The following is a 26,614-nucleotide window of genomic DNA, read 5'->3' as shown; positions in this document are numbered from 1 at the left end:
TAAGGATTGCACCGACAAGATCATCAAACTTTAAAGTACTAGATCCAGAGACAAAGTTATTAATGTCCATAACTAAACCATCCAACTTTCTGGCAATGAGCACATATATAACAGAGCCCTAACTTCACCATCAAAAGTAACCCCTACATAACTTAACTGACTGGTAACAGTATTAAATTCATTTAAATGATCAACAACAGATCCACCTTCTGACATCTTCATATTAAATAAACGCTTCATAAGAAATACCTTATTTAAGGCTAAGGGTTTTTCATATAATTTGGCCAATGCCGACATTAAACCTTCTGTTGTTGTTTCCTTTGAAATATTAAAGTCTAACGACACTGCTAGGCATAGCTGTATTGTTCCAAGTGCCTTTCTGTCGAGAATATCCCATTCTGTGTCTGTCATACTCATTGGCTTCTTTGGCTTTCCACTTAATGGTAGGTACAGATATTTTTGATACAGATAACCTTCCATTTGCATCTTCCATAGCTGATGGTTTTGGCCGTTAAATTTTTCAACCCTAAACCTACCATCTTCCACCATTGCTCCCACTCGAACCAAGAACCCTTCTCTCCTATTAGTTTATCAGCCAAATAGACTGTCAGCTCTAATACCATTGGTTGGAAAATTATATGTTAAAGAGAAATGGAACACATAAAATATATTGCAGAAATATAAACACAGAAAACACATAAAACAAGAGAGACACAGATATACGTGGTTCACTCAATTTGGGCTATGCCCACGGAGAAACAACCAGTCCTTCCTTTTATATGATCTAGCAAAATGAAGAGATACAACCTACAGTAGATCCACTATAATTCCCTCTCTGCTATCACACAATCTCCTCTCTCTTTCCCGCTCAGAATACAAATCTACATAGATGCAATACAATTCCCTCATTATTCCATTTTACACATTGCCACATGCAACAAACAACATGCATAAGCAATGCCTAATCAACTACACATACACATAAACGCATGTAGTCGAACATAAGTGATCAATTCTTGTAATCAACCTACAAGACTGATACATGTAATCAACATATTCAAGAATGTAACCTAACATACAAGGATGTAAGTAGGTGACATAAAATCAACATGTAAGCGACATATAATCCATATGCAACCAATCACATACTCATGACAAATACATTCTAAAAGATCAATATAAAATTCTCCATATCAACCATACTACAACCATAATAACCCATCAAAAAAATGCAACAAGCACATGAAATGCAAGTGTAAGAGACACACATGCATGACCAACACACACCACCCATCCAGCTTGATGGTTAAACCATGCTCTGATACCACTCTGTAACACTCTCCTCCCACATCCACCTAAGTAACCATGCCAACCAGCGTAAACATGAGACAAGAGGCTACTATGATCATATTTGACCTCCTATGTCACCTTAAGGAAGTAGAATCGATAGAACATCACGCGCAGTCATCCAACATCATCAACATAACCCTTAGGAGAAAGTGAGCCACTCAGACAGCCTGTCCCTGGGTCCCACTACTATTTTGGATTTCTTAGGCCATATTCTCTCTCATTCTATGGCCAAGGGAGTGACCAGCAACCCAAAGTCACTCTCACAGGCTTGTCTACTAGCGACCAGAGACAAATATTTCCAGTTCTTTTCCAAGGAACCCAAGACTTAAGCCACTTTTTCAGGCCCAAAGCCCAGGCCATTGCCGAGAATGGAGTGATAGCTTAGATTCATTAAAAATATAAGGAAACAATGATGCAAAAGAAATAAAATGAACAAGACCATAACCAGACCCCTACTAGCCATGCCAGGCATTTCGGCAAACATATCTTCAACATGTAACCTACAGGTGTAAACAACATAATTAAGTGTAGGGATCTCATACTTATCTAGGAATCGCTATGAACCATTTTTCCTTCATGTCATTTGCTGCATTATCATCTATTAGATCATAGACGTATTATCCATTCATATACAAGTAAAAGCATGCTGAGAGCCATACATAGTTGTTGTCATAAAATGTAGATATAACCAGCATAATAGGAACAGAAATACCATAAACATATCATTCATCAAAATCCATATATACATCAGTACATTTACACATGAAAATCAAGGGAATGAATTTCTCATTAATGAATGCAATGAACCAACTAGAGATGGGACTACCACGTTCTACTTGACCATAGATTGGTTGAGCCAAGTCTCTCTTAATTCAGTCACCCCCGTGCGATATTCCAAGAATGAATGTGGGACTAATAGAACACACCAAAAACACCAATCAACATGGATTCCACTGGAGCTCTCTACCTACACCGTGAGGAATTTGATTTCCTCCTAGTCTCTCAGGCTTTACCGTGCATCCATAGTCCAATGTAGGGATCACTAGGCCCTACACTAGACATATTCGACAAGATTTACCATGCATCCCATCCTAGGACCACTAGACCCAACAAAGAGAAAATCCACCTCTTGGCTTTACCGTATATCTCGTCATTCAGCGACAATGAGTCCTAGGCCCACCGAGGCACATAATCTAGCTTTATCACAACCCACAGTCTAGTTCAAGGGTTACTAGGCTAGTGGCTTCGTGATCATTAGTCTGGCTTAGGGACCACTCAAACCATGTGTTTGTCAATTCAGATATCCACCCCACTCAGCTTTGAATCCAATCTGTCCATTCCATATAAACTAAATGAGAGAACCCATCTCATCAAAGCTATCAAGAAATGGCAAGGCTAGGCTGAAAATACTGTCACACTTAGAAAAACCCATGCCATGATAGAAAAGAAACACATGCAATTCCATGCATGCCAAATCTAGCAAGGAAAATACACATGCAAGTCAATGAAGCCTATTGTAGTTGTTTGATTTTCCTTTCCCTACTTCATCTTTTCTTCCTCTTGCCTTCTTTTCCTTTTTGATTCCAATGCTAAAGTTCTCCAAGAAACTCTAAGTGTCCAAGAGTGTGAGAGAGAGAGAGAAAAATGAGAGACTTTCAAAACTCAACTAACAAAATTTTACCCATTGATCCTCAAAAGCCTTTTTATGAATGAGGCCTCTATTTTCTTCATTTTCCATCATTTTCCTTCATTTTCCTCCTCACATGCAACTTGTGACCTTTCACCTCACTTTTCTCATAATTTCCATTATTTTCATAAGTAATTGTGCCAAAAATGCCATTTTTCCTTTCCAAAGTCTTAGCCATTTCCTTTGCCAATTTCCTTAGCCATAAACAACCAAATTAACACATGTATGATGTCTTTCCCAAAATTCATCTTGGAATAAGTGTCCCATCAACCATGGTTATTGTTTTTAACTTTTATTACATGGAATTTTCACCAAGGTTGTTGCAATGTGTTTAAAATAACAATCCTACATGTGAATGGAGGAGCATGAACATTTCTTGAGGTGGAAGCAAGTCGCATGATTCTTGCTTGAGAAGTTATGAATTGATTTCATATTGAATATTTTGAAGAGGAATTATGAGATTACAAAAGGAAGGGAAAATGTTTTGGATACAACAAGCAAGGCAAGTAGGTCACAATGCTCATGGAAGTGTTTTTGTAGTAGTGGAAAACGGATGATGATGGGAAATTGAGGTAAAATTGTGTGAGTTGTTTTAGAATAATAAAAAACACAAAACCATATAATAATGTGAGACACACATTATATTTTTAGGTCTATGACATCATGCTTTTCTAATTTGATGTAGTGGTTATTGAATATTTTGAACTTTGTAACTCCATGAAATGGAGTGTGTATGTACCTAGATCTATGTAATGTGTAAAAAGCATATTTTTGTTAGTCCTCGATAGGCATGCATGCCCCTTTGTCTTGTTTCCTTGATGTTGTGTATAACTTTCCTAGCATAGTGAAATAATATTAGGGAGTTGTTTAACACTTGTAGAAGTGGACCATGTGTTGGGTAGATGATCTATGAGTCGGTCGTATTTGTTATAGACTGTGGGAGGTAAAGTTTTACATTTAGGGGGAGTTCATCAATAATTTGATTAAATTATCTACATGGAAGAACATCTTACTAGATGAACAAGTGCAGTAGTTAGGTACCCATGTAATCTAGTGGATGGTTCTTCCTTTATATGGATGTCAATAATTTGAGGTACAAGATGAAGCCGAGATGGACCATTTGTAGGCTTTGCTATTAAATAGCTTCTTCAAGTCATAGCAAGACATTTTTTGTAGAGAAGATGTTGAAGACCTCAATGAATGAAGATTAATACAAGTAGTTGTTAAGGTGGAGTGTTGGATTATGTAATGCCTAATCGTCGAGTTAGGTGTGATCATATTTGTGGTTTTTTTCTCATTGGTCATGATTACATCGAGTTTTTTTCTACATACAAAGTCCATTCCTAGTTTGTAGGAGGTTGTTATATCTAATTAGCTTGAAATATATTCTATACCTAGTTAGCTTCCTAGGTTAGTGCATGTCTGATATATACTCTCAGAAAGTGATTATGTGTCCAAGATAATTTGTGTATGTTGAGATATCATTATTGTAGTTATTTTTGTACTATTAATTTGTTTAATATAATTCTCAAATACAATTTTATTGTGTAGTATAATGTTACTCTCCAATTTTCTAACAATTAAAATAGAATGAATAATTTATTTTAAAATATTTTATGATGAACCTTGGTGAATTAACCAAGTGACTAAGTAAACATAAAGCTCAAATAATAAGGCATTTGAAAGGATGTATCCTCTTCCTATAGTTGGGAAAAATAGTTAAACCTAAATTATCAAGATGAAAAGTTTAACTTTGAATTTGTTTAATGTCAATAAATTATGATTGAAATTATCATTTTTTTCTACTTTCTGGAAAAGGAAAGCATTAGCTAGTTCAACCTAGTCATAATCAAGAATTTAATTTTTTTTCTTTTAAAATAAATTGTTGTGAATTCTTTGTTTAAAAATCTATTAATTAAGCTTTGTTGATTTAGATGATGTGATTGACATAATGGTTTGTTATATGTCTACCAAGTTTTAGTTTTAATGATAGATATGTTAAGCTTTAACTAAGTAATAAGTTATTAGTATATTTGAATTCCATCCAAATTACTCATACAAAATACACTATAAAAAAAAAATAACAACTAGTTTTAATTTGTAAATTCACCATCTAATTAAACCATAATTCTCACTATCAAGAATTTAACTTTAACTTTGTTTAATGTCAATAAATTTATAATCAACATTTTTAAAGAACTAAATGTCTCATATTATCTTTTCAAAAAAGAGACCTCGAGTTGACCCGATTAAGTCATAATGGATTCATAATCAAAAGTTTATTCTTTTTTTCTCTTAAATAAGTGTATGATATATTTTTGTTAAAATATTAATTAAATTTATATTAAATGATAAGGATAATGAATTTTTTTTGTCTATCCACTTATTTCCATTCTCATGATAAATATATTAAACCTTAATTACTATATTTGAGCTTCATTCAAATTACTCATACAAATTACACCATGAAAAAAATTCACCAACGAGGGGAGAGCCACCAGTACATGATCGCCTTCACGTCAGACCACACCAATGCCATGCTAGTACCCTTGTTCGTTGTACGACACGCGGTCATCGCATGCATCCACCTGTTGCTCATACATGCCCACCGGTTCAACAGGTTAACAATGTGTTTAGGGTTTGTTATGACATAGTCTTTGCGGGTTGTTTTGTGCACTGTGCATTTTTACTTGAGTCTTGTTGTTGTCTGTTTGCGTTGTTGGGTAGTTGCGTGTTGATGCTCCAATGGAAGTCACTGCCATAACAGTCCTCAGCGATGCGGGTAGTGGTTTATGGAGCAGAAGAGATGGTCATGTTGGAGGTTGTTCGGTTGTGTTCATCCATTTTGTCTTGTTTTTTCGACTGGTTTTTCTTCCCCGTCTGGTGGTATGGGCTCGGTATTCATCTGCGTTCCTCCCTGTGGTGGATTTAGCTCGGCTCGGTGTTGGACATGGCCATTTCGCACTCCGAAGGGATTTTTTAGGTTTGTAAGTAAATTTATGGGCTTTTGGGTTGAATTTCACATGTTTTCTGCAAGTTTGGGGATATTTAATAATGTTTGATATTGTCTTACAAGTTGTTGCAGGTTGTTGCATTCTGAGCTACAATTTTTGGAGCATGTGGGGTTCTTATGGCTTGTTGGCATGGAGAAAGCCAATGAAATGATGACTGGACGACTAGAAGGTAGGATACTATCCTACCAGCCTAAATACCTTTGTTTTTTAACACATTTAGCTGAATTGGATTATTATGCTTTTGTTTTGGGTGTGTATGTGTTTTTAAACACCTTCACCTGTGTGGGTTTTGGGTGTGTATGTGTTTTTAAACACCTTCACCTGTGTGGGTTTTTGCTAATTTTATCAAATTTATCTTCCGCCATCTCAAGTTCATAGTCCTGATCTCTTGACCCCAATCTAATATCATAAGTTCTGGCTGAGTCATATTTCCACAATGCCTTTCGTACATTTTTCATTGCACAAGTAGCTTCCCGAGATCATGTTGGGTGATTGAATCAATTCAAATTGTAATCTGTATCTAAATTGAGAAAAAAATATTGTTTCTAGAGAGCTAAATGTCAATATGATGTTTTCCCACATGTTTGTGTTCACCTTCCTTCTCTACCACAAGTTCGCAATCAATCTAACAAGCTGTGTGGGTTTTGAGTTCTGTGGGTTTTGGGTTGTGGGCCTTCATCTGTGTGGGTTTTGGGTTTTGTGGGTTTTGGCTAATTTTCTGAAATTTAGCTTTAACTGTGTGGGTTTTCAATGAGTTGAGTCATTTTGTGAGTTTTGGGTTATGGGTTTTCAATGAGTTTTGTGGTTTTTTGGTTGTGGGTTTTCAATGATTTTTGTGGGTTTTGGGTTTTCAGTGAGTTTTACAGGTTTTCAATGATCAGTGGAATCACTAATATACAAAAAAAACACTATTCATAATATCTAAGCCATTGGCTTGCTCAAGATTTCTTTGAATGCTCTGTATAGAGTGTAGGCAGTCATAAACAACCATCCTTTGGACCCGTTTTTCCATATGCCTCAACTCCCAACACCACTACAACCATCCACTGTGTTATGTACAAGTCAAAAATAACATCAATATGCCATGTACCTACAGCAATTTCTTATGAGGTTGTGAATTATATGTTAATTGTTTCTTGGTTTCAGTGATCATAATAAGAATGAGAAGTGCTTCATATCCTTTAAATTTTGAATAGTAGAGTGTGTTCTACAATTTTACGTTTTGTTAATTCATTATAGCCACCTAATAAAACACACACGCACACACACACACACACCTATATATATTATATGGGTCATTTAACTGGGAAAACAATGATAGAGAAGAAAACATGATACTCATGTTAATTTCTCAAATGAGTCATGTACCACTGGTGTACTATTCACAAGAGTGCTAGAACATATGCATGTATTCAAATCTTCAAAAGGTAGAGGAATGGTTAATTTGAGTGTTGGGTTTGGCATTAGATGAACAATTTGTCTAATTGGGATATAGTGTTATAGTGCATTGGTATCCATAGTTGGCATTGGTCTTGACTTTCCACAACAATCAATATACAACATCTCTTATAAGTTTGTTAGATTTATAGTTAGATACATGAGTCCATTTATAGATATTACATCTACCCAGTCCAAACTTCATTTAGTTCTATTTCATTTGCAAACTTGTTTCAAACTGGATTCGATTTATCTTTACTTTCTATTATTTTCTCTTGAATTTCCTTTAGTGAGAGAAAAGGGATTCTTTTGTTTACTCCCTCTATGAGCAGACAGAGGGTTGGTTTCCATTTCACTTCTCAGCCACATGCTCTTGGGTAGATCATTCCTCTTAAAATGAAAATGGTCCATAATGCTGAGGGTCCCCTTGTTGGAAAGAGCTACAATGAAGCTTCTACCAATTATTCAACAGTGAATACGTTTGTAATGATCCTAATTACAGTGTGATAATTTTTTATCTTTATATGTGAAATATATAACCTCTCTTAAAATAGGAACTGTCAATATATAACCTCTTTTTAAATAGGAACAAATCTCCTCCACTAGGTAGATATTATAGATAGATATTACAAATATGTTTGTCTCTTGTTGAATCCCCTCATGCTCAGTTTCTCACTCATTATCAGTATCTCCTATTGGTAACTACTTGTGATTTATGTTCACTTTTTTTCCTTTTTATTATTTTTTCTTTCATCAAGTAATTACCAAATTAAATGATTATCCTAGTCATACTTGTTGTAGTTGGATCTTCACATCGAAATAAAAATAATTTTCAAATCATAATTCCAATTCAAATTCAATATAGTTTATAATATTGAATTCAGTTGATCTAACTTTCATTAAATTATTCAAACAGAGTTCAATTGTCTACACATCATAACAAAATCTCTCAAATCAAGTAGATTTGTGCTCTAGGTGGATATCGGTGTCCACCCCTGTATTCCACCAAGATCCCCCAACCATTTTCATCTATTTCCTTGTTCATTTCAACATTTACTATTTTTAGCATTTTTTCGAGTCCTGAACTTCTAGAGTAGTTTTGACCCCATAGTCATAGGCATGGGCCTGCAATGAAACTTGTAGTACATAGAGAGACCTTTCCAACAAGGTATCATACGTGCTAAATGGAGATAATATGACCAAGTTATGACCCCAGGAAGTTGGCTGCCCAACTAACCCCATTGGGGCCCACAAACGCTCGGTGTTACATCTCCTCAGGTTAGGGTTTTGGTTGTTCAGGATTTTCTCATGTTTTCCAACAATAAATACGCCCTTGAGCCTCATTGTAACACATTTCAGAGGCATGTAGCCACCACATTGCTTCTCAGAGATAAGCTACCATCACCCGAGCTATCTTATTTCTATTATGTTTGTAAGCATAGTTCAATATTTTTCTATTAATGAAATGAAGTGTTTCTCTGCTGCATATCTATGTTTATGATTTTATCTATAATTTGTTTCGTTCATGCTTAAGTTCATATCAAATTGGATGTAACTATGTAGAATATAATGGTATTTTTATCATTTACAATCCTCAATTTGATGAACTGGATAACCCTTAATTGTGTAGAAGTTTAGATTCTACTATGAAACCAATCGACATATTGCATCATTACAAAATTCACATTGCAATGTGGTTACAAAAAATCATTCATGTGACCCCTATGCTTGATGGCCTCCATTTCTTGCATTGCCCAAAATTGTTTAGTTTCCTACCTAACCCAAGTATGGTGGACTACCCAAGATTGGATGATTAGGATGTTCTTGAATGTTACCATATGCTTGACTCCAATTTTCTCCTTGTATCCATGGATGGACTGAGTAGCCCAAGTGTCCACTTGTGTTACTAACCCCATCACTAAGTGTAGGTGTCATATAAACATAGTTAGGATTTAAGCCTGCACTGGTAGGAGTATATGAGGTGGGCACAACCCCTGACTAATAGTACGGGACTTGGATGCTTATCATCTCTTGGTATGATGGTGTGTTCTCTGCAATGTGGTCCAGCGTGTTGTACGTCATCTTATTTTCCTCAAACTGCCTTGAACCATAGACTTCCCTACTTTTCACCCCTCCTCTTTCCAACACTTCTTGAACCTTTCCTACCTCTCTCTCTTGCCTTGCCAATTGTTTTCGATTTTCCTTATCTTCCCTTGCTTTTTGTCTTTCCAACCTTTCCTCTGATCAAGCTTCTGCTACTGCAATGCTTGCAGCTCTCTTGTCCTTGGCCAACTCCTTCTTTCTCCTTTTAGTTTACTGAATTTCATTTTTTTACAGACTCAAACAATAATTTCATATAATCTTCAGATGTGAGCAACTATGAACTCCTCCCCAAACAAAGACAATCTGCAGTTGAGTGCCTTGATGATGCCTTCACTCTCTCCACTAGTAGCTTTACAAATGCACCAAGTATTCTCTTATTTGTTGTCCCATGCTCCCCAGGATCTAACAATTAGCTTTTAACCTCTGGTACAACTTATTGGACCCCATTGTTGGCTTCTTCAGGTACTTCATCCTAAATAGGCTCCTCTTCCAGTGAACCATTGTCCACAAAATAATGAACAATTTTGATGTTCAACCTGATGGTTGTGAAGGCATGTCCATGCTTTCCTCATTGGTGGTAGACAAATTATGTGTGTTTATATTCATCATGGCCTCTGCCAATCATGATGGTGGGTTTATTTGGGTTGGCATGCTCAAATTCTCATTGTTTAATCCTTTTGCATTATCATTTCAAATCAGGTTTGCATTTTCATTCGCTTCATCAACTGGATCATATGGAATATCACATGCAGAATTGGCAGGTGGCTCAGTGGGTGTGACAGCATCCATGATATTGGCAATTGGTTCATGATTGAACTGTGTCTCACTCACATGTTCATCATCATCACCATAGAAGTGCCCTTCATAAAGGGACGTTATACCTTCAGCAATAGTAACATCTTCTTCGGCATCAACATGGCCTTGTAAGTTCTCTACTTCTTGACCTTTCACATAAAATGCTTGGCTACAACTAGTATCATGCATAAGAGTATTAACATTAAGTGGCCATATGTCAGTCCTCCTAAATTCAACCTTGGTATTAGAAGGTGTGAGAGCCCTTTTAAATTCTTTACTTGCAAGCTCAGCTAGCTCAAACCTCTTTACTTCCACCCCTAGATTCTTTTCCATCCACGAAGCTCAGTCGACCCTAAAATAATTCTTGAAAGGCCCAAACACACTGACATCAAGGGGTTGCAATCTGTGAATGGTATGAGCCGGAAATGTTGACAAGTCAATGCCAAAATTGTTGGCCTCCTAAATTATCTTCACAACCATGTGGCTTCCATGGCCATCTAAAATTAGTAGGTGTTTGCTTTTAGGCGAAACACCACATGGTATAGATGCAGCAAAGTGACAAAGCCAATTCAGGAATAGTTCCTTTATCATCCATGCATGGGGATGTATAACCATGCATGCACCTGGATCACAATTATGTATATAGTCTTTTAGCTGTGATTTACCTTTGAATCGATAAAATATTGGGATTGAAGAACAAATTTTCATTGACACAAGAAATAATAGTGATCCACTCCCCACTCTTAGGAAAAATATTAGGCACATTTCTACTCCCTCTCTTGGAAATTACCCACATACCAAAATTCCTTCTTACCTGTAAGCCTGTTTCATCACAGTTCCATATATGGTTTGGGGCATATGAGTGTTTCTCATATGCAACAGAAAGAGTGTTATAGAACTTGGACATAATTGCAGGGCATAGATTTAAATCCCTGTCTCTAACAAAGCCCTCAGTTGTACGTAGCACAAGGTCTCGAAGACTTTTTTAAATCCACTCCACCATGATTTACCAAGAAACCCATCTTTGAAGGGTTTTGGCCTCCCGTGATAGATTTGAGCTACTGTGGATTTAAGTTGGATAAGCTCTAACGCATGTCCGAATTGGGCCATCCCCTTACACCACTCAACCACCTCGTCCTCCTCCTCTTCATTCATAACTGTAACAGTCCCTCTACGCTTTGTATTAGTCAACCGATTTATCCAATAATGTATGTTAGAGGAAACAATACCATTTTTTGTAGAGGAAAAAATTGAATGTCCATTAAAATCGATGTCATCAATTACATCTAGCATGGCTTGCTTTATCCAGCCTCTGATGGCACTGGTTTTCTTTATTGAACTTGCACCTTGCAATGTGTTTGAAGGCGGCTCTGTGGTTGATGGTGGGATAGCATGATCTGCCACCACAGTGTCCTTTTCAACGACACTATAGGGTGCATTGGGAGCATTCACATCACCCCCCATCCTCATTTGATGAACTGGATCACAGTTGAGCCCCCTTCGCCCCTTACCTCATCCTATTCCTTGTATGATCTACAATAGAAACTCTTGGCATCGCTGCAACAACCTATAAAGTTACCACAAAATTCTGATTTTAAAAATATGCATTTTAAAACGAGGAAATTCATTGGCGTTTGCAATCAATGAGCAACACCAATTAGTGTTGTATATATATATTGAAACTGAATACATCTTGGATCTGAAACTCATCATTAGAAGGGTTTTAACTTATGTATTGATTCTTAGATTATTTTTATGAGTTGTAAGGAAGAGCTATTCCTTTTAAATTTTTTAATAGGTTTGACATAACACAATTTCTTCAACCCAACTATTTTTATGTGTCCTCAAATGATTGTTCTTGGCATTCATTTTATTTCTAGTTGGTAAAAGTATGGGTTATCAGGAAGTGTTATTCCTTTTTCTTTTTGTAACAGATTTGACATAACACAGTTTCTTCAACCCAAGTATCTTTCTATATCCTCAAATCATTGTTCTTGGCATTCATTTTATTCCTAGTTGGTAAAAATATGAGTTATCAAGAAGAGCTATTCCTTTAACAACTTTGTCATAACAGAGTTTCTTAAACCCAACTAACTTTTTGTGTCCTCAAATCATTGTTTCGGCACTCATTTTTTTCTTAACATTCATTTTATTCCTAGTAAGGTTTATCATGTTTTTATGTAAGTGTTCTTAGTTGTAGTCTCTTTATCTATTTATTCCCTTTCAAATTCTAAAATTCTAAGGTGGAGGCATTCATGTACTAGTGTCTCTCCCCTATGTAGTTATTCCCTTTCAAATTCTTAGTTCCAGTTCTTTTTTTTTCTTGCAAGTAAAATCCTACATCAAATACAAGTAAAAGGTTTCTTTCCTTCTTGTTCTTGTTCGTACTCTATCCTAATTATTATAACTAAACTATCACAACTATTACAGTTTGGGTTTTCCACACCTAATGGTGCACTATATGCCTTCAATGTTGCCCCCACTGTCGTGTAATTCAACCTCAAATAATATTTGGTTTGGTTCTATTATGCCTTATATATGGTTATTAGAATCTATTGGCTCAGTATTTGTTAGATGTGTTACGATGTTTGGTTTATTTGATACTTATTTTGATTTCAGATTCACATATCTTTTCAATTTTGTCCTTCTTCACTCATTGTTATATTGTTGGAGGCATTTGATCTCAACGATCATTAATATAGGTAATAATTTATCCTTGTTGTTGACTACTTAGGGGAAACAACTCACACTGAGTTTTCTGTGTGCCAATCAACTTCGATTTTTTACAGAATTATTGGTTTGTTGAAAGCATACAACACCTAGGGGACCCCCTTGAGACTGGAAAATTACCAGTCCAAACAGAGAGGCGTAGTCATGGTAAGGCTAGATGGCCTATCATTATTAGGCAAGTCCACTGATGCATATTTTCATGATAGCACTTTGAAACCTTCACTTTAAGTTTATGCAGGACCTTGACAGACCTTAAAGGAGATAATATAGCATGTTCTTACAGCTATTAAAGTTTGGGTTTACCACACGTAATGGTGCACTATATGCCTTTAATGTTGCCCCCAATGTGGTGTAATTCAACCTCAAATAATATTTGGTTTGGTTATATTATGTCTTATCTATGGTTCTTAGAATCTATTGGCTCAATAATTGTTAGATGTGTTGCAATTTTTGGTTTCCTTGATAACTATTTCGATTTCAGATTCATGTTAGGCACATATCTTTTTAGTTTTTTCATTCTTCACTCATTGTTAGATTGTTGGAGGCATCTGATCTCAATGATCATTAATATAGGTAAGAATTTATCCTTGATGTTGACTGCTTAGGGGCAACAACTCACACTGAGTTTTCTGTGTGCCAATCAACTTTGATTTTTTACATATTTATTGGTTTGTTGGAAGCATACAACACCTAGGGGACCCCCTTTAGACTAGAAAATTACTAGTCCAAACAGAGAGGCGTAGTCGTGGTAAGGCTAGATGGCCTATAATTATTAGGCAGGTCCACTGATGCAAATTTGCATGATAGCACTCTGAAACCGTCACTTTAAGTTTATGTAGAACCTTGAAAAACCTTAACGGAGATAATATATCATGTTCTCACAACTATTACAGTTTGGGTTTTCCACACCTAATGGTGCACTATATGCCTTTAATGTTGCCCCCACTTTGGTGCAATTCAACCTCAAATAATATTTGGTTCGGTTCTATTATGCCTTATCTCTGGTTCTTAGAACCTATTGGCTCAATAGTTGTTAGATGTGTTGCAATTTTTGGTTTTCTTGATACTTATTTTTATTTCAGATTCACGTTAGGCACATATCTTTTTAGTTTTTTCATTCTTCACTCATTGTTATATTGTTGGAGACATATGACCTCAACAATCATTAATATAGGTAAGAATTTATCCTTTTTGTTGACTTCTTATGGGAAACACCTCACGCTGATTTTTCTGTGTGCCAGTCAATTTTGACTCTCTACAGACTTATTGGTTTGTTGGGAACATACGACACCTAGGGGACCCCCTTGAGACTGGAAAATTACCATTCTAAATAGAGCAGCGTAGTCGTGGTAGGGATAGATGGCCTATAATTATTGGGTAGGTCCACTAATGCAGATTTGCATGATAGCACTTTGAAACCTTCACTTTAAGTCTATCCAATACCTTGACAGACCTTAACGGAGATAATATAGAATGTTCTCACAACTATTATAGTTTGGCTTTTCCACACCTAATGGTGCACTATATGCCTTTAATGTCGCCCCCACTGTGGTGTAATTCAACCTCAAATAATATTTGGTTTGGTTCTATTATGCCTTATCTATGGTTCTTAGAATCTATTGGCTCAATAGTTCTTAGATGTGTTGCAATTTTTGGTTTGCTTGATACTTATTTTGATTTTAGATTCACCTCAGGCACATATATTTTCAGTTTTTTCATTCTTCACTCATTGTTATACTTTTGGAGGCATCTAATCTGAACGATCATTAATATAGGTAATAATTTATCGTTGTTGTTGACTGCTTAGCAGCAACAACTCACACTGAGTTTTTTGTGTGCCAATCAACTTTGATTCTTTACAAACTTATTGGTTTGTTGGGAGCATACAACACCTAGGGGACCCCCTTTACACTGGAAAATTACCAGTCCAAACAGAGAGGCGTAGTCGTGGTAAGGCTAGATGGCCTATAATTATTAGTCAAGTCCACCGATGCAAACTTGCATGATAGCACTCTAAAACCTTCACTTTAAGTTTATGTAGGACATTGACAGACCTTAATGAATATAATATAGCATGTTCTCACAACTATTATAGTTTTGGTTTTCCACACTTATTGGTGCACTATATGCCTTCAATGTTGCCCCCTTATATGAAGAAGCTCAGCGTGTTTCATAAATAAATTGAATGAAAGTGTGATCTGTCTATTTCTGGTCCGAAATATCCAACTTATCCAATTTCAGTTCTTCTCTAATTGGAATAGCTAGTCCTCTAATTCCTTGTAGTTATGCTTTGACAATATTGTAGTTATCTCATCTTAATTTGATATTCTAATAATTAAAAGAGAATTTCTAAACCAGTGGGTCTGTTATTCATTTAGAAATGCTTGTCTAACCAGACAGTGAGTCCACCTGACATTAGAATTTTCTCTTTGAAAGGATATTCTTTGCTATTATAGTAGTCTGAAATTGAATTATGGGGGTCATATTTGAGGTTACAGTGGCATTGAAATTGGTTTCTAAATGAGTGGGTCTGTTATTCATATAGAAATGCTTCTCGATCTTGTGATCTATTTAACAAGTGATATTGGCTATAATGGCTTTAATTTAACCTTGTTTCTCAACAAAAATAACATTATTCAACAAAAATGGTAACATTATTCAACAAAAACATACATGTATGTCTCCACCAACTCATGAATAGAATGAATGTAACACTGTGCACACACTTTGTTTGTATGTCTCAAACAACTGATGAATAGAATGAATGTAATAGTGTGCACACACTCCATTTGTATATCTCCAACATCTTATTAATAGAATGAATTTAAAAATGTCTGAACACTCTGATTGTATGTCTCCAATCGCTGATGAGTAGAATAAATGTTTGAAATGAAAATTAGTAATAGTTTATGTTTTATAGTTTTTTGATATAGAATTTAATTGGTAGGTAAGATTGACATTGATTTCCATCTCGCAAATTCAAATGTGTGGTCAAGATCGATTTTTACATGATCAAAAGACTAATAATATTTCATGGTTGATCCTTATTCCTTCCTGTTTTTAATTCCTGAATTGAAAAGGCAGTTGTGTTTAATACTTGAATTTAAAGGGTCAGTGTCATTTATTGCATCCTATAAACTAATTCATGAATTAAATATTGTCATTTATTGTCTTCAATAGGTTGAATGGTTAAACACACATGTACATATGGCTGACACACATTTCACCTATTATTTTACAGGTATTACTGAGTAATGGGATATGTTGCTCCAGTGGAAATCAGCGGGTGACTGTTTGATGGGATAGGTGTACTCCTGAATAGAATTCAATGGAGAATTTTGTAGTGCATTTTGACTTATTTGGTAATTCAAAGCTGGAGCTACTTGGGACATTATGTCTTGTCAACCTGTGATCTTAAGGTTTGGTGTTTGACACTTGTTGTCCCAATCAATATGTGGGCCCATTTTGGACTAAATTATATAACTTAATATAAACTATTTATGTGAATATTTTTTATGGTTTATGAATATTTTTTATGGATGTGTGAGACCAGTACTATAACTAGTATTGATCCTTGCAAAACAATAAAAATCTCTCCCCTAATTTGAATTTGGAAATTCTACAACATTAATTGACTCATATCCATGAGATCATTCATTCCCCTTAGATATCTTATTATTTTGTTTGATTATAATGTGTAAGGTAACAAGAAAGGTTGTTAAACCTCCTCTAAAAGTGAAGGAGCAATCCATTCAAATACTTGTCTTGTTGTCTTTGTTGACTCGCACTTCTTTTTCCGAAGATGAGGTCGAACACACCGTGTCCTAAGAAAATTCTAATGGAAGGGTCATGTCCTAAGAAAATTCGGACGACAAACACTAAGAACATTGACACATTAATAATGTTTTTAGTGTAAAATTTAGCATTGTTTTTCATTGATTATAATTTGTCTTTCTTTTAATGAAAGGAAAAAAAATAATAATTTTAGACAGAAAGGCATTTATGTCAAAAAGTTAAATTTCCCTAAGCCAACGAGCTCGTGTAAACACACGGGGCATAAAAGTAACAAACCGTGGTAAATTGTATTGTATAAATTAAGGGCATCCGTGATAGTTAGTTTGCAAACTTTTTCCCAGAGAAAAAACTGGAGGCAAGAAGCTATAGCGGCCCCGCGTTACCCCTCACCTTTGGCTTTCTCACTTCCCACTCTTCCACACACCATTCCAAATCATATTCATCTTTCTCCGCTCTCAACTTCATTGTTTACAGAACACCTCGCCCAATCGCGCTAACTTTACTGGCAACTCCGTTTACTCTTTTTCTCCTTCTGTCATCGCTTTGTCAGAAATTGTCTTCTAACCTATCTAATAGGAATTGTAATTACTCGGGCATGTCAGAGTTCGCTAAATTTAGGAAAGTTAGTTAATTGAGTAAGTTTAGTGAGTTAGAGTTAAATTTTATTTTGGGAAAAGTCATTGTGTACATGTTGAGTTATTTTGGGTGAGTTAAATTATATTTTAGGAAAAGTTGTAGAGTGTGTATATATTGAGTTATTTTGAACGAGTTAGTCCAAAAAAATATAAATACTCTTCACTGAGTTCACTGTAAGAGTCAAGTTTTTTTTAATTAAGACAAGAGCAATAACTCATATTATTTGTGTCTGTCCATTTTTGTGTTTCTCCTTTCTGCCTTTCCAACAAATTTGTGAGAATTTGTATCACAGTGACCTACCTTTCCAACCAATTGACATAAGAAAAAGATTAAAAAAGAGAAAGTCTGCGGCCACAACTTTCAGCACTGCACTGTGTGAGTTATAAGAGAATCGAAAGTTTCTTACTAGCCGAGCTCATTTGGTCTGCAGAGAGCGTAGAAAACCCATATGTTTTGAAGAAGCAGTCGCAGCTTCCGTGAACACCCATGGCCTGGTACTCTCGAAGAAGTGAACAGCAGCTTGTTGAGCTACAGTAGCCACTGGTTGCCTACGATATTGAGAAGGTGTCATAGCCTTGATCCAGCAGTCTCTTGTGCACACAGGTTTTTGGCTCCGCGGAGAGCTTTAGAACACTAATACATGTCTTGATAATAGTGGAAAGCCTTATCACACGTTGTAACTACCTTTCAATGGGTGTTAGCAAAGTCAAAGTTACAAAAGGTTTTGATTTTATTTTTAAAGATTTCATCTAAACGTGAGGGTGGAACATATGGCCATTCGAGACCTTTGAAAATATGAGTGGTGTTTTAAAAAAGATTTTTTATAAAGTTTTGTTGTGGAAAGGGTTTATCAAAGGTTTTTTTGAAAGGGTATTTCGAAGAAAAAAAAAAGGCTTTAAAAGGTTTATAAATAGAGTTCTTGGATCTTAGAGGTTTTTGGAAAAAAATAAAAATATTGGAAAATTTGCATGGTATGAAGAGTTTATAGAGAATTTTATGAAGTGATTTTTAATTTTTTTTTAAATAAAATTAGAAAAAAAAAAAAAGTTAAGTCTAGAAAGTGTGTTTTTCGACTTTGCAACAGTGATTTTGCTTACAAGATTATATTTTGTGTTTTGTTAAGCATGACAATATTTTGGGTGAAAATTGTGCCTTATGGGGGGCGCATATTGAAAATCATATTTTTTTTGAGGGCGATATGGAAGATAACCTCATGTAATCAAGAAAGCATCTATAAGATAGAGAAAAGACAACAGTCATGGGTCGCGAAGCACGACTAAAGAAGAGTAAGAAAAAGGATAAAAAATAAGGCGTAGAGATTATTGTTGTGTCTAGAGAGGTTCAGGCCACAGCCAAGGAAAAATAAGTCTAGCAGAAGACAAAGAAGAAATCAAAGTTGATTGGTGTAGCATGGATCTACTACCACTTCCTATGTTTACTAATTTCCTGGCTTTGAGTTTCATTCAAAAAGCAGTGGATGGAATGGTTATGTGAAAGGTAGCAAAATCTACAACTCCGAAAGAAGCATGGGAGATATTGAAAGAAGAATTTGGTGTAAGAGGGGGTGACATGTAGCAATAGGTTATGTCACAAGCAAATAATTCAATCACAAATATGAGATTAGATGAGCAATACTCTGAGAGGAAAATAGATCTTGGAGAATCCCACTCAAAATGGACGATGGCCATGAAGACTATAAAATTGAAACCTATTATGCAAGCATGCATATGGATGAAGAAGATGCAACAAAGATTGGAGAAAGAGAAGTTGAAGCCTCTGTGCATGGAATAGAGCAAGAACATATAAATGCTCTATGACTCCATTGTAATGTGGATGGAGAAGATGATGGTGAATCCCACTGTGATAAAACACGTGTAGGATGACTGCAAAGTGAGATGTGAATTGGTGAATTCAGCCACACCTGATGGATTTGGGGAAGTTAAAATTGTCAATGAAAATGACAATGAGCACATGCATGCCCGGATATCCCAGCATACTGTGGATGACCATTATTTTGATGTTATGTGTGGTTTTATTTTTGAAATAGGGATTGATTATGGAAATATGGTAAGCACCATGTTTGATGAAGAATTGAAGGTTGAATTTGCCACTGTAGCAACAAGATATGAAGCAGTGGGAACTATTCATGAAGTCGTGTGTGAACAAGAAACAACTGAGTCTGGCATAGGTAAAGATACCAATACAACAACAAGTAGTTTGGTCAATCCAACAATTGGAATTTTTTATGTTAAATTTAATGAAGAACCATTCACTGATAATGAGTGGTTGCACATGATGCAACAAAAAGCTCTTATTGATATGTTGTTATTTGGTGAGAGATTCCCACTTGTGTCTAGAAGCCAAATGGAAGACAACATGTTTGCAGCAGCAAAGGTTTTTAAAGGAGTGGAAGATAAGGAAGAGGTAGTGAAATATGGAAGACAACATGTTTGCAATAGCAAAGGTTTTTAAAGGAGTGGAAGATAAGGCAGAGAAAGAAGAGATATATAAATAATTTGTCACTGAAGAGCATAATAAAGAATATATTTCTAACAATGGTCCTGAGTGTGCAAATTACAGGAAGAAAGAAACAACACTTGATGATGAAAGTGAAGAGAATGATATGGAGTCAAGAAGAGGTAAGACTCTGCTATCAAGAAATATGGAAGAAAGAAAGTTAGGAATATGAAGCACAAGTAGCAAAGGGAAGAAGACAATTTGAAGACGAAGATTTATGGCGGCGATCCATGGTTTAATGAATTGTTGAAGAGGAAGTTGTAGCAGACAGATTCAGCACAACTTCAAGACAAGTAAAAGAAACAATGCACAAGTAAATAAATATGGATCCTACAACAAGAATGCACAACAAGGAATGAAGCAATTTTGAGGATATAAAATTTGGAAGAAAAGAAAAAAACGCAAAATTGTAAAAGTTTTGAGTCATTGCAAGCCTAGCTGAGACATAGACTAGTAGGCATGTTTGAGTGATAATTGAGTCAATTTCTGTTGTAAGCCTAGCAGGAATAGTTAAGTCATGTTAAGTCATGTTGATTCAAGCTAAGTCATGTTTGAGTTATGTTGAGTCATATGATCGTAATTAAGGGGAAGCACTAGAAATTCTAATTACTCTTACATGATAGAGTTGGCTAAATTTAAGGGAGTTAGTTAACTGAGTAAGTCGTGTGATTTTGAGTTAAAGTTATATTTTGGGAAAAGTTGAATTTAGAGTGTGTGCGCATGTTGAGTTATTTTGGATGAATAGGTAGTCCAAAAGGTATAAATACCCCTCACAGGGTTCATTATAAGTTTTAGTTGATCAATACAAAAGTAACCACTCATATTATTTGTGTGTTTCAATTTATTTTTTTGTTTCTCCTCTCTTCCTTTCTAACGAGATCTGCGTCACAAGTTCCAGTTTCACCGAAAGGCGGTGCTGCCATGAAACCAATTCTCTATGTTTTGACTAAGAAAACGTGCATGTGTTCACCGAAGAGTCATCCCGGTTCATTCTGTTGTAGTCTTCATAAAAATAGTAATAATTCCCCTTGTTCTACGCAGTCTCATCTGAATGCGCAGAGGTCTGCCATGATGAATTCGCTACTAAAAATCAACAATGCGGAAGGAGAATGAGTAAGACGAACCCTGACAGCCCCCCATGCCCATCTAGACACCACATGCGAAGGATATTGTCTTGTCAGCCACGACCAAGAAGGATCTTCCGCAGGTTCAGATCCTGTAAGTGATGTTGTAAATAATCCCTCCTGCAACAAAAACATTCACAGGACTAAAACAAAGGCAAATATATGTACAAATATATACATGTATTCACTAAATTTTTAAGAATTGTAAAACAAGTAAATATGTGTATAAATATGGGGCTTTTTCAGATGTAATATTTGAACTTTTATATCTCTCATATAATATAATATTCAGCTTTTTCGTCCTCCAAAAAAATATCCATATATTCATCTCATGCTTACGCATCCTCTCCCGTTGGTCGAGTCATGCTTACGCATCCTCTCCCGTTGGTCGAGTCATGCTTACGCATCCTCTCCCTCACCCAAGGGATTGGGGTGAGCGTTAACACCCTTTGGTTAAGAAAAGATTTGGTAAGTGAGAACCTGATCTTCGACAATGCTGCTATTATATATGTCATTATGGTCATTACCGCTAAGTTTTTGAAAATGTAAAAAAAGTAAATTGGTGTATAAATATATCCATCTATTCATTGAATTTTATGTTTTCTAGTTGATTGATTGGATCATCGATAACCCAGTTCCTCTTAAAAAACATGCATCAATCTATTGTCATTTTTCTCTTTTAAAAAAGACATCTTATTATACTTAATTTACTCTCACAAAACATAAACACATCAAATTTACTTTGCACAATATCAATATCATTATTTTACATATATTCATCAATGTTGTCGCAAGTTACTAAAATGTATGATCATCACAAATATAGTGTGTAATTAATTAATAATTATGTTTATAGTTTTATTTATTAGTTTTGTATGTAGTTCATGGAGTCTAGAGATAGGTAACTGTTATTTCTACAGAATTTTAATTTTTACAAAGTATTTTAAAACATTTTTAGCAATAGTGATATGTCAAAGGTTGAAATTTATTTCAAAAATAGTTAAAAATTTTCTGCATCTTTAATTAAATTGCATAACTTTTAAAAAAGAGTTATATATGTGTGTCATATAACCATAAGTTATAATATTGTAAAAAAACCATATTATTAAATAATTATATTCACATATATTTTTGTAAGAAAATATATTATATCTCAAAAATAATTTCCCTAAGTTAAAATTCTTGTTCCCTATTTCACCCTTAGGTGGATGTACACACATTGACTTTTTAACGAATGGTTATGATCTGTGATAAAAAAAATTAATTTAAAAATCCATCGAAAATTCAAGTGGAAGAGCCACCGTGTGTGAAACTAAACCGACGTGATTGTGCCTGGGAACATCGCTGATGGAATTGAATGTTGCGCATCACGCTTGGGAACATGGCCATGATTGTTTGGAAGTCCAGAAGGAGAAGCGGATTTACGAGCTCGACTCTTTGTCCCTTTTCTTCTATTTTTCTCCGGAAAGATGAAACGTGTTGATCGCATGAGGAATCAACATGGACTCGGAGGAGATAATGTGGTCGGAAGTTTCTGTTCTCTGCACCCAGGCCCTGTTAGTTTGCTACACTAGAGCAGTAAAGGGAAGCCATTTTTACACCTTGATTCGAACAAGCCTTGGCCCCTTGGATTCTCTATGGGCTCCTTACCATCATGGGAGTGAGCTCCTTCGGCTAACTAGCACAACTTTTCATGGCAGTGGGCTCCCAGCGCACAAAAGACACTGTGAATACTCTGTCACAGTGAGCATATTCATTTATGCGATCAATATTTGCATACGTTAATAAATTGGATTTTAAAAACGAAGAAAGAGTTGCAGATAGTTTACTCTACTGTGTTGGCTTCCGTTAATGATGGTGTCGATTGGCTCCCGTTAATGGTGGTGTAGAAGGTCAACGCTCCTGTGTGCTTCATGGCATGTGCTTAAATCTAGCGATGTGTCTGTACTGGTATCAGAGCCAGAGGTCTCTAGTTCAAAATGTTAGAGTCACAATTGTTGTTACACCAAAACCCGCAGGGGTTAGTAAACAGACACATCATGGCATGTGCTTAAATCTAGCGATGTGTCTGCACTGGTATCAGAGCCAGAGGTCTCTAGTTCGAAATGTTAGAGTCACAATTGCCGTTACACCAAAACCCGCAGGGGTTAGTAAACAGGCACATCGCTAGTGGCGTTGGATCAACACCGCCATATGAAACACACAAGAGCGTTGGATCAACACCGCCATTAACGGGGAGCACAACAATCTCCCCCCTCAACGCGACCCAGGTGTGTTTCGAACTCGAGACCTTTGGCTTTGATACCACTGGTTGGAGTAATGATTGCCGTTACACCAAAACCTGCAGGTGTTAGTGAACAGACACATCGCTAGATTTAAGCACATGCCACGAAACACACGGAGAGCGTTGACCTTCTACACCGCCATTAACTGGGAGCCAACAATCTCCCCTCCAACGCGAGCCCAGTGTGTTTCGAACTCGAGACCTCTGGCTCTAATACCACTTGTTAGAGTCACGATTGCCGTTACACCAAAACCCGCAGGTGTTAGTAAACAGACACATCGCTAGTGTTAAGCACATGCCATGAAACACACAGGAGCGTTGGATCAACACCACCATTAACTGGGAGCCAACAATCTCCCCCATCAACGTGAGCCACGTGTGTTTCAAACTCAAGACCTTTGGCTATGATACCACTTGTTGGAGTAATGATTGTCGTTACACCAAAACATGCAGAGGTTAGTAAATAGACACATCGCTAGATTTAAGCACATGCCACAAAACACACGGGGACGTTGACCTTCTACACCACCATTAACTGGGAGCCAACATGAAACACACTAGGCTAACTCGAAACACACTGGGCTCGCGTAGGGGGGAGATTGTTGGCTCCCCATGTGTTTCGTGGGATGTGCTTAAATCTAGTGATGTGTCTGTTTATTAACACCTGCGCGTTTTGGTGTAATGGCAATCATGACTCCAACACAATGCACATAATATTTACTCCAATATATTCCAATGGCGCATTAAAAATACCATGCCTTTCTTCTACCTACTTGTACATCCATAACTATAAAAACGTTGCCTCATCATCAATGCCTGAGGAATTCGATTGAGAAATAGAGTTTAGCTGTAATCATGGGAAAAAATGACTGTGTGAATTAGGGTTCATCAAATATCATGGAAAACAACAGTGAAAGTGATGTCGTAGGCTTAGTACGGAAATTGCTAGTTCTTGAGTTTTTTAATTTTGAAATATTTCCTGCGTATTTGTTTATGAGCCATTTCAATCCTGAGATAAGTTTAAAACCACAATGATGATAAGTGTTTTTAGTTTCATCTAATTTGGTGGATATCATGACAGATGATGATGTATGTACATGTATGTGTGCACGCATGGAACGAGAGGGATGCAGCGAAGCAACATCCAAGGCAGGGACGCAACTAAAGATGAAAAATTCCACCTAACAATGCCAAGGAAAATCAGAAAATATATACGAAAAGAAAATGCCGAAGAAAACCAGCATAGTCATAGAAAACCACGAAATCTTGAAAGAAAATCGTTAACCAGGAAAATTGAATTCAAGACCGACAAAATTATGTATGTAAAACTGTATGCGGAGGCATGGTAGATTTTATATCACAGGTGTAATGTCGTATGCTGATTTGTCATGGTTCTTGGAAACTTCCATTTGTTTTACCTTTTCTTTTCCTTAAACTCTTTTCTTTGTAATATCTTGGCTCATTTCGAGCTTCCATTCGTATTCTTCAGTTCCGCTGATGTAATTTCTTGAAATAAATCGAGGCTTGTGGGGGCTTGAGGCCGAGAGAACGATAAATTGGTTACCATTTTGAATTTCCACCATTTGTTTGTCCGTGCAGACTTCAAAATGTTTGGTTAGATGAATTGAGATGGTGATTCTGAAGATTCAGTTTGAACTCCAAAATTTCTCGTTGTTCGGCGCTTAGACGAGTAGAGCATTAAAGAATAGAGTCGTTGAAAGGTCATCATAGTGAAGTCTCTAAATTATTTAGAAATTTGGGAAGAGTAAGTCTGCTTGATTTCTTGCTTTTGAATGTGAGCTTTCATTCTGATTTTTGATAGATTTTCTGGATATATATAGGCCTGCGAATTAAATGATATTTGTAAAAAGTTGTCTCCGAATTATATAGACATTTTCACTTTTTTCTTCCTACAACAAAATATGTTTGATTTTGGAAACTTTTAGCCATTTGAATGTGGATTTTTCTGTCTTTAAACATTCTTACTGATTTCTCGTTATTCTCAATGAAATTTGTTGATGTTTTTAACTGGTTGTTGTTTACCATATATTTGCCAAATTTCTGGTCAATTTCCTAAATATTTTGTAATTTTGTCTTCTCAAGAATCAATAAGTTACTTTTCATTTCTTCGAGCTTTTCTTTCGTTCAGAACTTTATATTTTTTTAAAATTCAAAATTGATTTTCCAAAATTCAACTTTGTCCAGGTCAGTTGTGATTCTCGTTCAGTATTTTTTCAAACCAGAATGAAACGCTTGGTCTGAAATAAAATTAAAATTAAGTGATTTAGTTTTTTTATTTAAATCATATTCCCTGTTAAGTTACCATGGATTCAAAATGACGAGGTCTAAGAGAAATTTTGACTCTTTGTTCAAGATATCTTTTTATGCTTCTTTGTTATTTTCAAACCAAAATGAAACGCTTGATCTGAAATAAAATTTATATTATATCAAATTAAAATTAAGTGATTTAGTTTATTTATTTTAATCATATGCCTTGTTAAGTTACCATGGATTTAAAATGATGAGGTATGAGAGCAATTTTGACTCTTTTTTCAAGATATTTTGTTGTGCTTATTTATATTTGGCACGACCTCCTCAGCAATCTAGGTTTAAAAAACTCTTATGTTGCAGGATCATCATTCACTATAATGTTCTTTAATTTTGAGGGTTCGCGTTTGTATAAACTTTCCAAGCCAAATTCATCACAGAGCTCACCAATGAGTAGTGGGGAATCCAACATTTAAGGAATGTCCATTGTGGGATAAGGTGCAAATTACATAGTCCGGGTGTTAATTCTTTATAGGTATACATTGTGTTTTGCTTAGATACTTACATTGCTTCATTAATATATTAAGTTCACCCCATAACGTTATAACATCGTTTACATCTACATCATTATTAATTAGCATATGTAACTATGTAGAAATAGCATTATCATCATCATTAATGCAATGGAACATAAAGGAACAATAGAAGAAAAGCATGCACACATAGAGACACCAGGATTGGTTGGATACCAGGGGAAAACCCACTACGGGAAAAACCCTTGGAAATTATTCTTCTTCTTAGATCATCATCAAATGATTTAGGAAAAGAGAGTATGATGATCCATATATCTATCTATGCAACAAAAGAACTAGAA

Source organism: Pinus tabuliformis, chromosome 2_2 (assembly GCF_031772625.1).
Source record: "Pinus tabuliformis cultivar Carrire ecotype Pingquan chromosome 2_2, CPIR1, whole genome shotgun sequence".
Lineage (NCBI taxonomy): Eukaryota > Viridiplantae > Streptophyta > Pinopsida > Pinales > Pinaceae > Pinus > Pinus tabuliformis.
This window is presented reverse-complemented; position numbering follows the sequence as displayed.